We start from the raw sequence: 12,122 nt of genomic DNA, 5'->3' as shown, positions 1-12,122 counted from the left end.
ATCTTCAAGGACTATATACATATATATAAATACATATATATATATATGCTAGCTATTGTTATTAGCTATGTATTATCTAGTATATTCAATTTTCATCATAAAACTCAAATGACCATAAGTGTTCAGTATAAAACTTAGCAAAAGAAAGAGCCAAAAATGTATAACAAGTCGTATCACTTACAAGAACTATTAGGTTCTATGGAAATTGTATGACAGAGCTGGAATTTTTGCTGGATCATACTATTTAGAACCAGAAGAGATTTAGAGCATAGAGATCTAGTCTAACCCTCTCATTATGATATTGACAGAAGCTATTTACATACTGTTTTACATTTTACATTTGATTGCCACAATAACCTTGTGACGTAGGTGCTTCAAGGGTTAGCCCCATTTTACACATAGGAAAATACAGATTCAAGATTATTGATTTGCCCAGGATCACAGAGTGTCCTAGGAAGTCTAAGATGCAGGACCTTCCCAACTCCAAATCCAGGACTCTTCCAACTATACCACAGTGTCTTTCATTTTATGGATGAGAAAAGTAGAAATTAGAGAGTTCTGTTGTTTGTCCTTCCATTCAAAGAGGAACAATGACATAACACAGCAACATCACTCTCTCTTTCAGTCATCAAAGCCTAGTGACAAGACAAAAGTCAAGACTGGTGATGACCTGGGATGCAGCGAATGACCTTGTCTTCTTTGATGTCTAACCAAGCTCTAAGCACTCTACAGCACCTGCTTCTACCACCTTCATGGCCGCTGGAACAAATTCTTCTCATTTGCCCATTCCATGGGGTGGGGAGGGGGGGAAGTCTTCACATGCTTGGGACGGATATTCCCCTAACTCACTCACAGGTTTGTGGCCTACTGGTTACCCTCCACCTGGTTTAGCCCATTTGCTGAGATGGTTTTACCAGGATGTGGCCATTGCATCTGCTGCAGCTTTTTGGAGCCATAGCGGAGAGTCCAATGACAGATGGACATCAAAGGTGGATAGGCAGCCCTGAAAAGGGCTCAGCAAGCCCTCACATCAGAAGTGCTAATCCTCCTTGAACACATATACACCCCAAGAGAGATTCAATAACTTTGCCCAAATCACACAGTATCAGAGACAGGATTCTTTGTCTCTGTGTCCAGAGCTCTGGCCACCACTGAAGCACTTATTTTGGACAAGTAATGTTTTCTGTGTTTGATTGTTCTATTCTCATGTGAAGAGGTAACTCTCAATTCTTTAGTACTAGGCTGGTAGGGCCCAATCTTTGGCTGGTCTTCCTAAGTTAGAACAGTGTCAAGGAGAGACCTGGCAATGGAGTTTGTCTGACATTGTCAAATTCTGAAAATATATATCTGATATTTAAGAATCAGCCTAGTTATATTTGGAAGGGGCTGAACATCAGGTTAGCCACCAGCTGCTTGCTTCTGTTTATTTGTTTATTTATTTTGGACAGAGAAATTTATGAAGCCACATACTTAAAATGCCTACAATCTTCATTATTGGAAGGAGTATTCATATAGATGGACCCATAGCTGTTATGTACTATTGATATGCTGAAGCTTGATTATCATCACACACATACACACACACACACACACACACACACACCTCAGAGGAATAAACAAATGAAAGAAGAATGAGTGAATAAATGAAAAAATGTAGTTAGCATTTGTTATGTGCCAGACACAATGTTAAGTGCTGTAGATAGAAAGGAAGAAAGAAAGTCCCTATCTTCAAGAAAATACATAATGGGATCCTGGGGGTGGACAGGGAGGGTCCATGGCAGTGGTATGGCTTGAAAATAGTGGAGAATGGCATGGTGACCTGGTTCTAGGTAAGATAAGGAAAAAAATCACCTGTCAGAAGCCAGGCTTTCAGGGAAGAGTCTAAATTCTGAGAGTGAAGGCAAAGCTATTATTTTCCCCAATATACTTAGGAGGAATCAATACTTGTATTCATTAAGTGAAGTATTTTCTACAAAGAAAATTAACTTTTCAGAATAATCAGTTTATTACATTAACCAAAATTTTCAAAGATTATAAGAAACTTGTGAATTGTTTCCAGAGGACCAAGAAGAGGAATTTATTTATTCTATGTGGGAAGTGCTACCACCTGATACTCAATCCCAATTCCATCTCTCTCCTATTCCATCTCAATCCCATGCCAATCTGTATCTCAATTGCACCTGGCAGGAAAATTCAGGAAAGACCCTAACAGCAGCATTCTTAGAATCATAAAATCATAGCAAATAGAGCTAGAAGGAACCATTCATCAAGCTTTGGGCCCTCAGGAAGACAGAGGAATTTCTGGTTAATTTAGGAGTTGTTGCTTCTAGTTAATTTGTTTGTTTTGGGAATGTTCTCCCTGTCTTGCTCAGACTGGGAGTTCAGCAGCCACTCATAGGTTTGATCCCCCTATTGGTTGGCATGGACGCTTTAATCTGTTCATTTCCAACCTTTGACAGTTTGCCCCTCTTTAGGAAACCAAGTGGCCCCCTGTTCCCAGGGCTTACCATATTGGTGCCAGACTTCGTGAGGCTGCCTGATCAGTTTAGACATTGCAGCCTGATCTCAAGAAATCCATCTGCCTCAGCCTCCCTGGCAGCAGAGATTACAAATATATACTACCACACTCAGTGTTTATAATATTTTTAAAACATTTTTCCCCAATTATATGTTAAAACAATTTTTAACATTTGTTTTCTTTTAAACTTTTGAGTTTTAAATTCTTTTTCTTCTTCCATCCCTGTTCTTCCTCCTTCCTGAGATGGTACGCAATTAGACATAGGTTATACATGTTCAATCATATAAAACATTCCAATTAGTCATTTTGTACAAGAAGATGAGAATGAAAGAAAAAGAATGAAAAAAGTAAAAAATAGCATGCTTCAATCTGTATTCAAACAATATCAGTTCTTTCTTTAGAGGCAGATAGTATGCTTCACCCTGAATCCTTTGGAATTGTCTTGGATCATTGTATTGCTGAGAATAGTTAAGCCATTCACAATTCTTCACTGTACAATACTGCTATTATTGTGTACAATATTCTGGCTCTGCCCATTTCATTTTGCATCAGTTCATGTAAGTCTTTCCAGGTTTTTCTGAAATCTTCCTGCTTGTCATTTCTTATAGCACAGAAATATTCCATCACAATCATATACCACAGCTTGTTTAGCCATTCCCCCATTGATGAACATCCCTTAGATTTCCAATTCTTTACCACCACAAAAAAGAGCTTCTATAAATACTTTTGCACAAAGATAGATCCTTTGGGAGTAGAAGCAGGACCCCCCCCTCCCCCAGGCTCTGGCTTCCACCTTCCTCAATCCATGTAAAAGGGGACTCTAAACAAACTTTGGAGCTGCAGAACCCACAAAATGACACAGAGAAGCTAACTTTCTACTGAGGACAGCCTGGCAGGCCAGCAGGAATCAGCCAGCACAGCAAGTGCTGCCCCACTCCAAGGTTTTAGCCCCAGGGCAGGCCTGACCAGCCACCAGCCAGAGGAACTCCAGATCAGCAGCAGCTGTGGCCATTTCCAGATTTATCAACACATAGATACAAAGGACAAAGTGAGAGGTCAGTGTAGTGTGGACTTTGGGACCAGTAGTTGGGAGTGAGTCAGCTTTTGCCCCCAGGGTGAGAAGCCACTGAGCATCTCAGCCACCACATTGCAGCTTCAGCTCCTGGCCTGCAGAGTGTAGGGGGACCAAGTTACCAGTCAGAGGGGTAATCGCTCTTGCTTTAACCTGCTTGGATCTGGATTGTGGTCTAGGGTGGAGGTTCTAGGGTGTATGAACAGCTTGCTAGAGCATGTGGAGACCTCAGAGAGGACACCCAACTAATACCTCCGGCAGCTGAGAAAACCCCAGTGTTTGGGACGAAAGCTCCCTGTCTGGTGGCAGAGTCCTACTGTGGCAAAAAGCCCAGGGGTCAAGTGACTGAGGGGTGACATGACCAGACAAAGGAAGCAAAACAAACAGAAGATTCCAACATTAGACTCCTATTTTGGGGACAAAAAGGAGCAAAGCATGGAACAGGAGGAAGACAGTGAAGTGAGAACTCCTGCACCAAAAGCTTCAAAGGAAAATACGAGCTGGTTACAGGACATAGAGGACCTTAAGAAGCAGATAAGAGAAGTGAAGGAAAAATTGGGAAGAGAAATGAGTACAATGTAAGAATTATGAAATGAGAGTCAACAACCTGACTGAGGAAAATAACACCTTAAAAAACAGACTGACTCAATTGGCAAAAGAGGCTCAAAAAGACAATGAGGAGAGGAATGCCTTGAAAAGCCGAATTTGCCAGATGGAAAAAGAATCTCAAAAGCTCAATGAGGAGAATTGTTCCCTCAGATTTAGATTGGAGCAAAGGGAAGCTAGTGACTTGAAGAGAAATCAAGATGATGTTAAACAGATCCAAACAAATGAAAGAATAGAAAGCAATGTGAAATATCTCATGGGAAAAACCACTAACCTGGAAAACAGATCCAGGAGAGATAATTTAAAAATTATTGGACTACCTGAAAGCCATGATCAGGGAAAGAACCTAGAAATCATCCTCCAAGAAATCCTCAAGGAAAATTGCCCTGATGTTTTAGAACCAGAAGGCAAAATAGAGGTTGAAAGAATCCACTGATCACCTCCTGAAAAAGATCCCAAAAAGAAAACTCCTAGGAATATTATAACCAGGTTCTGGAATTCCCAGATCAAGGAGAGAATATTACAAGCAGCCAGGAAGAAACAATTTAAATATTGTAGAAACATGATCAGGATAACACAGGATCTGGCAGTTTCTACACTGAGGGATCGAAGAGCCTGGAATAGGATATTCTGGAGGGCAGAGGATCTGGGATTAAAACCAAGAATCACCTACCCAGCAAAACTGAGTATCATGTTTTAGGGGAAAATATGGTCATTCAGTGGAATAGAGGACTTTCAAGCATTCTTAATTAAAAAAACAGAGTTGAAAAGAAAATTTGACATCCAGATACAAGAAGCAAGAGAAGCTTGAGAAGGTAAGCAGGGAAAAGAAATCATAAGGAACTTATCAAAGTTGAACTTGTGTATATATGGTTACAGGTATACATAGATAGAGGGCACAGGACCAATTTAATAGGAAGGGATGATACTTAAAAGGGGAAATCAAGAGGTGAGAGAGGAATTTAATGAGAGGAGATGGAGAGATACAGAATGGGGTAAACTATCTCATAAAGAAGAGGCAAGCGTAAAGGGTTACAATGGAGGGGAAGAATAGGAAGGCAAAAGAAAATGGGTCAACCTTATTCTCACTGAATTTGGCTCGGGGAGGGAATGAAATACATACTAATAGGGTATCTCACCCTACAGGAGAGTAGGGGGAAGGGGATGAGAGGAGGGATGATGGAAGGGAGGGCAGGTTTGGGGGGGAGGGAAGTTGGAAGCACCCACTTTTGAAAAGGTACAGGATCAAAGTAGAGAATAGAACAAGTGGGTGGTGGGATAGGAGGGAGGGAAATATAGTCAGTCTTTTACAATATATCTACTATGTTGATATTTTGCATTAGCTACACATGTACAATCTATACTGAACTGCTTATCTTCCTAGTAAGGGTGGGTGACAAGGGAGGAAGGGAATTAATCTGGAATTCAGTTTTAAAATCAAATGTTTAAAATTATATATACTATTATTAATACTACCTTACATATAACTGGGAAAGAAGATATACAGGCACTGGGGCATAGAGATCCACCATGCCCTACTGGAAAAGTCTAAGGGGCCATGGGAGAACATATTGGAGAGAGCAGATTGGAGGAGGGGATATCCTGTGGGATTGCTGTTTTGGGGTGGTGGGTAGGGGAAAAATGGAGGAGAACATTTGTAACTCAAAATCTGGTGGAAATTAATGATGTAAATCAGAAATTAATAAAGCATTTGAAAAAAAAGATCCTTTTCCCTTTTTTGGATGTCTTTGGAATATAGATCTAGCAGTGGTATTGCTGGATCAAAGTGTATGCACAGTTTGGTTGCCCTTTGGGTATAGTTCCAAATTGCTCTCCAGCATGGTTAAATCAGTTCACAACTCCACCAACTGTACATTTAGGGTCCCACTTTTCTCACATCATTTCTGATATTTATCATTTTTGTCATATTAGCCATGCTGATAAGTGTGAGGTGGTACCTCAGAGTTGTTTTAATTTGCATTTCTCTGATCAATAGTGGTTTAGAGTATTTTTCCATATGACTATAGATAGCTTTAATTTCTTAGTCAGAAAACTGCCTGTTTATATCCTTTGGCCATTTATCAATGAGGGAATGACTTACTTTTTTTTATAAATTTATCTCAGTTCTCTATATATTTGAGAAATAGGCCTTTATGTGATATACTTGTTGAAAACATTTTCCCCCAATTTTCTACTTTCCTTTAAATTTTGATTGCATTGGTTTTGTTTGTACAAAATCTTTTAAATTTTATACAATCAAAATTATTTGTTTTACATTTTGTAACACTTTCTATATTTTCTTTGGTTCTAAATTCTTCCCTTATCTATAGATATGACAAATAAACTATTCCACAAGCTCGTAAGTTGCTTGTGTATCACCTTTTATGTGCAAATCATGTACCTATTTTGACCTTATATTGGTATATGGTATAATGTTAGTCTATACCTAGTTTCTGCTATACTGTTCTCCAGTTTTCCCAGCACTTTTTGTCAAATAATGTTTTTGTTCCAAAATCTTGAATCTTTGGATTTATCATATGCTAGATTATTATGGTCATTTCACTATAATATAATTTTTACCTTCTCTATTCCGTTGATCCACTACTCTATTTCTTAGCCACCACCAGACTATTTAGATAATTAATTTTTATTAATTAGTTTGAGATCTGGTACAGTTAGACCATCTTCCTTAACATTTTTTAAATTGATTCCCTTGATATTTATACTGATATTCCCCTGATATTGATTCCCTTGATATAGACCTTTTGTTCTTCCAGATGAATTTTGCTATTATTTTTTCTAGCTCTATAAAATAATTTTTGGTAGTTTGATGGGTATGGAACTAAATAAATGTATTAATTTTGATAAACTTGTCATTTTCATTACCCATGAGCAGTTAATGTTTTTCCAATTGTTTAGATCTGACTTTAATTGTGTGTGAAAAGTGTTCAGACAGTTCCTGGGCGTGTCTTGTCAGGTAGACTCCCAAGTATTTTATATTGTCTGCAATTATTTTAAATGGAATGTCTTTTTCTATCTCTTGCTGCTGGACTTTGTTGGTAATATATAGAAATGCTGATTTATGTGGATTTATTTTATATCTTGCAACTTTGTTAAAATTGTTAATTATTTCAAGTATTTTTTTAGTGCATTCTCTATGTATAACATAGTATCATCTACAAAGAATTATACCTTTGTTTCCTCATTGCTTTTTCTAACTCCTTTAATTTCTTTTTCCTTCTCTTATTGCTATAGCTAACATTTCTAGTACAATATTCAATAGTAGAGGTGATAATGGGCATCATTGTTTCATCCTTGATTAGGAAGGCTTCTAGTTTATCCCTATTACATACAGATAATGTTTGCTGATGGTTTTATATAGATACTGGTTATTATTTTAAGCAAGCTGCATTTATTCTTATGCTCTTTACTGTTTTTAATAGGAATGGGTGTTGTATTTTGTCGAAAGCTCTTTCTGCATCTATTGAGATAATCATATGATTTCTGTTTTCTTTGTTATTGATATTGTCAATTATGCTAATAGTTTTTACTAATATTGAACCAAGCTTGTATTCCTGATATAATTCCTAAATGGTCATAATGCATGATACTTGTGATATGTTGTTGTAATCTCTCTGCTAGCATTTTATTTAAAATTGTTGCATCAGTATTCATTAGGGAAATTGATTTATAATTTTCTATCTATTTTGGCTCTTTCTCGTTTATGTATCAGAGCCATATTTATGTCATAAAAGGAATTTGGTTCATAATATTACTTACAGAAATAACAGCATACTTGAATTATCCCAAAGGATGAAGCAAGAGGGATACAACAATGGTCTGTCAACAAGTGGGAGGAGTGAACATGTCTCGGTCCTCAGGTAAAAAAAAAATGAGTTTTTTTATAATCATTTACTTTCAAATCCATATTTGCAGGTCAAATGTAGATAGTTGCTTAGAAAAAGGATTAGCATGAAATTAATTACCATAAATTTATATCATCATTAATAATGAGAACAAAAATAGCTTTTATTTATAATTTACTTCACAATTTGTAGAGAACTTCTTTGCAAAGTCTTTATGAGGTAGCTAGAACTCATAACGTTATATTAAATACAAAGAGTTGATATCAAGTGAGAAAGACTTCAAGTCTTCATGAAGCTGAATATCTAGGGAATCATAAAAGAGGTCAATAGAATAAATTTTTTTCCTATGTTTATCAGAACCTTAGCCTTTTCATAAATGACAAGAGATATAGCCTAGGCTGGGACACTTTGTCAAGGCCAACCTCAGGAATGATAAGAAGTCATGGTCAGGAACAAGATACTTGACAAAATTAAGCTGACAATTGACCACAGACCAAACACAGCCAAGATAAAAAAACAAAAACCAGTTAAGCGAGGAGTTAGAATCCAAATGGTGGATTCCAGAGACCAAATTAAGCTACAAGAAGTTATTTATGCCAGTCAGAATCAAAGTCCAGGATCACTGGTCAGAATAAGGCTCAAACCAAGCAAGGTAATCGATAGAATTCAGTACATTATAATGACATAGGAGGTAATTTGTTGCTCCATATATTTATTGGCACAGTGTTAGACTTTCAAATCAACTATACCAAATTGGATTTTGCATCTATATAATAATCTGGTTCATCCCATCTCTTTAAATTTAAATTAAAGCAAGTGATCAGATCTTGGAGATGATTGAAGTTGAGTTTGACCTTTTCAATTTCTGATCATGGACAATTATGAAATATTGTTTAGTGAAACTGAAAAGACTTAATGCATTGGTAAACTCTCTAAATATCATAGCTGGCAAATAAGCAATTTACAATATCATAAATCTTATTTCTTTTTCAGACTATACCTCCTGTAGCTTCCCAAATACATATTATCTATCTAGAAAGAAGTGATAAACAATTTTACTTGAAGACAAAAAAAAGGCTATAGCATTGAAACATACTTTGAGACAAACTTCAAATATTTTATGGCAAGAAATTTCAGATCTTACCTAGATTTGTATGGTGCTAACTGCTTAGTGGAATTAGTGTGACAAACACAAAAAAAAGAAGGTGCCTTTGAAAAGATCAAATTCTTTCTTCACATCTACATTAAATGCTTATGACAGCTGGAGAAACAGATTAACATCATAAAGGTCAACAGCTTTGGCATTCAGAGGAAAGAAAGACTTCCATCTGGGAACGAATCACACCCCCATCTGAGTAAGAAATGGTACAATGCCCTACAGGTTGTTCATACCTGTAGTGCTCACTCAGTGATATCTATAAAAAAGGGACAGTAAACTAGGAGTGCCTTCTTGTTTCAACCCCTACCTATTTGTAGATGTTTTATTAGGAAATACCCAATGAAGAAAATTGTTAATATTTAGTTTAATCACCACTTTGAGTTTTTTTTTTTTAATTAACACATATACATTTACTTGTCTGCTGGCTTGTTGAAGCAGTAGGTTAGACAACACTTGCCACAATAATGTCTGTCAAAATGGCTAGCCATAAAGATTCCAGCACCACATTCATCAGAAGGGCACTCTCGTAGAGGGCAGCTAATCTTTCCATTCTCATCAACCTTATAGTACTTCAGAACAGGAAGCTTAACCTTCTTTCTTTTATGCTTGTTCTTTTTGGGAGTGGTGTAAGACTTCTTTCTCTTCTTGGTACCACCATGAAGCCTCAGAACAAGACAAAGGGTAGATTCCTTCTGAATGTTATAGTCAGACAAAATACATCCATCTTTCAACTAGTTGCTTCCCTGCAAAAATCAATCTTTGTTGATCAGGTGGAATACCTTCCTTATCTTATGGCCTTGACATTTTCAATAGTATCAGACGGTTTGACCTCAAGGGTGATGGTCTTCCCCATCAAAGTCTTCACAAAAATCTGCATCATGGCACTGGGTCCACCTGTTGATGGTGGATCTGAAAGAGAGACCTCCCCACCAACTCATGGGGTTTCCACCACTTTGAGTTCTTTAATAAGGAAGAACTTCATTCTAACACTTGAAGCTTACAGTAATGATAATAAATTTATATAACTCTTTAAAGTTTTCATTGCATTTGATATATATTACCTCATCTTGAGTATTATAAAACTCATTACAACATGCATTATTATCCCCATTTTGTGGATGAAAACCAAGTTTGAAAGAGTTAAATGACTTTCCCAGCACCACAAAGCTAATGAATATCATAAGCGCAATTAAAATAAATATTTCTTCTGATTCCAAGTTCAGCACAAACCACTACAATATACTATCTGTAGGGTCACCAAATGGTCTTGAAATTTAAAAGGGTTAATGAGGCTTAGTGCCCAAAAAGTACTAGGAGTATACTACACAAACACCTATAGGCATTAATAATAGATAATGAACATAAACACACTTAAAATGAAAATGAAACCAGAGATTGGCAACTGAAAGGGATGTTCGAAGTCACTTTGTCCAATATCCTTATTTTTGTTACAGATAAGAAAACTGAGTTCTAAGGTAATTAAGTGACTTTTCCAAGATGACATAGATCTATAAAAAGCAAAAACTAAGATTTAAATCCAGCTCCTCTGACCCCATATCCAGCACCTTCTCCACTATACTGTACTTTTGGTCTAAGATATAAACAGCCATATTTTTTTTGTTTTATTAACCAGCATCAATAACTATTTTAAGGTTTCTTTTTTATATTTCTATTTTCTATTTTTATATTTATTTATGTATGTATATATTATTTTATATATATTTTATATTTATTTTCCCAATTACATATTAAAACAATTTTTAAACCTTTAAAAAAACTTTTGAGTTCCAAATTCTATCTCTCCCTCCCTTCCTCATCTCTCCCCTCCCTGAGTAAACAATCAGATATAGGTTATACATGTGCAAAAATGGAATTCTAATAAAGCTGACCCCAGCTCCAATATTCTAACTTCATTATAAGCCCCGCTGTACCTACCCAGCCCCCCCCAATGTCCTAACTTCTTCATATGTGCCTCACTGATCACTAGAATAACAGAGGTGTCCCTGAATTCATAGTTCTCATAGAATAGCAGGTATGTGTCCATGTGACGAGAAACCAGCTACTGCAAATGCCCCAAGACCCATTCAACACATTTGAACAGATGTGTTCTTATGCTCAACCACAATCACATTATCCTTTTAACCCAAGACAGGACCACAATACCTAACTATCTATCTTGAACAGACAGGACCACAATAGCTAGCCAGTTGGAGGGCAGAATGACCAGAATGTTTAACCACCGAACCATAGATGGTTCTATTACCTAATCCCTTAACAAACTCCTCCTGCCTTTTTAATATTAATCATATTCCTATATTCTATGTAAATTTTGATTGTGTAATCAGCATCTTTATCCTATAGAAATCCATCTTTCTCTCTCTGAGTTTGCTGGATCCTCTTGGAACTTAGCCTGCCTCATGAGAGGTGTCAATCTCAATAAATGGCTCTACTTGGATTAGAGGTGGTCTGACTCTGAATTCTTTGAGATGGTTCCACCACAACACACCATGAAACCTCAATAGTTTTTGAGTGGGTAGAGCCCCTGCCGCAACACAATCATGTAGAACATTTCTGTATTAGTCATTTTGTACAAGAAGAAGCAAGGAAGGAAGGAAGGAAGGAAGGAAGGAAGGAAGGAAGGAAGGAAGGAAGGTGTAATGGGAATGCGAATTTGGAAGATTTTCCCTGCCCCTAGGCTAAAGTGCACCTGAAACCTGGGGTGGGAGGCTTGTTTTTCAGTCGATACTTTTTGATTGGCCAGTGGGTCAATAAGGTTGTTACATTCTCTGAGCCAGGAGAAGGCTATATAAGCCCTGATGTGTAGCTTTGTTTTGGGACTCACTTTGAGAAGTGTTCTGTGATTTGATCTGAATTCTGGGAAGCTGTTGTTGAGAGTCCCCC

General features: G+C 37.1%; 1 protein-coding gene and 1 pseudogene across 1 annotated transcript in view; both read right to left on the bottom strand.

Moving 5' to 3' along the window:
- Positions 1–12,122, bottom strand: part of F13A1 (coagulation factor XIII A chain) — a 407,127-nt gene that overhangs the window by 228,226 nt on the left and 166,779 nt on the right. The window lies entirely within an intron of this gene.
- On the bottom strand, positions 9,603–10,162 carry LOC138173440 (ubiquitin-ribosomal protein eS31 fusion protein-like; annotated as a pseudogene).

Source organism: Petaurus breviceps, unplaced genomic scaffold (assembly GCF_028583685.1).
Source record: "Petaurus breviceps papuanus isolate PSGF00001 unplaced genomic scaffold, PetGlider_PUasm1.0 582, whole genome shotgun sequence".
NCBI classification, from domain to species: domain Eukaryota; kingdom Metazoa; phylum Chordata; class Mammalia; order Diprotodontia; family Petauridae; genus Petaurus; species Petaurus breviceps.
This window is presented reverse-complemented; position numbering and strand designations above follow the sequence as displayed.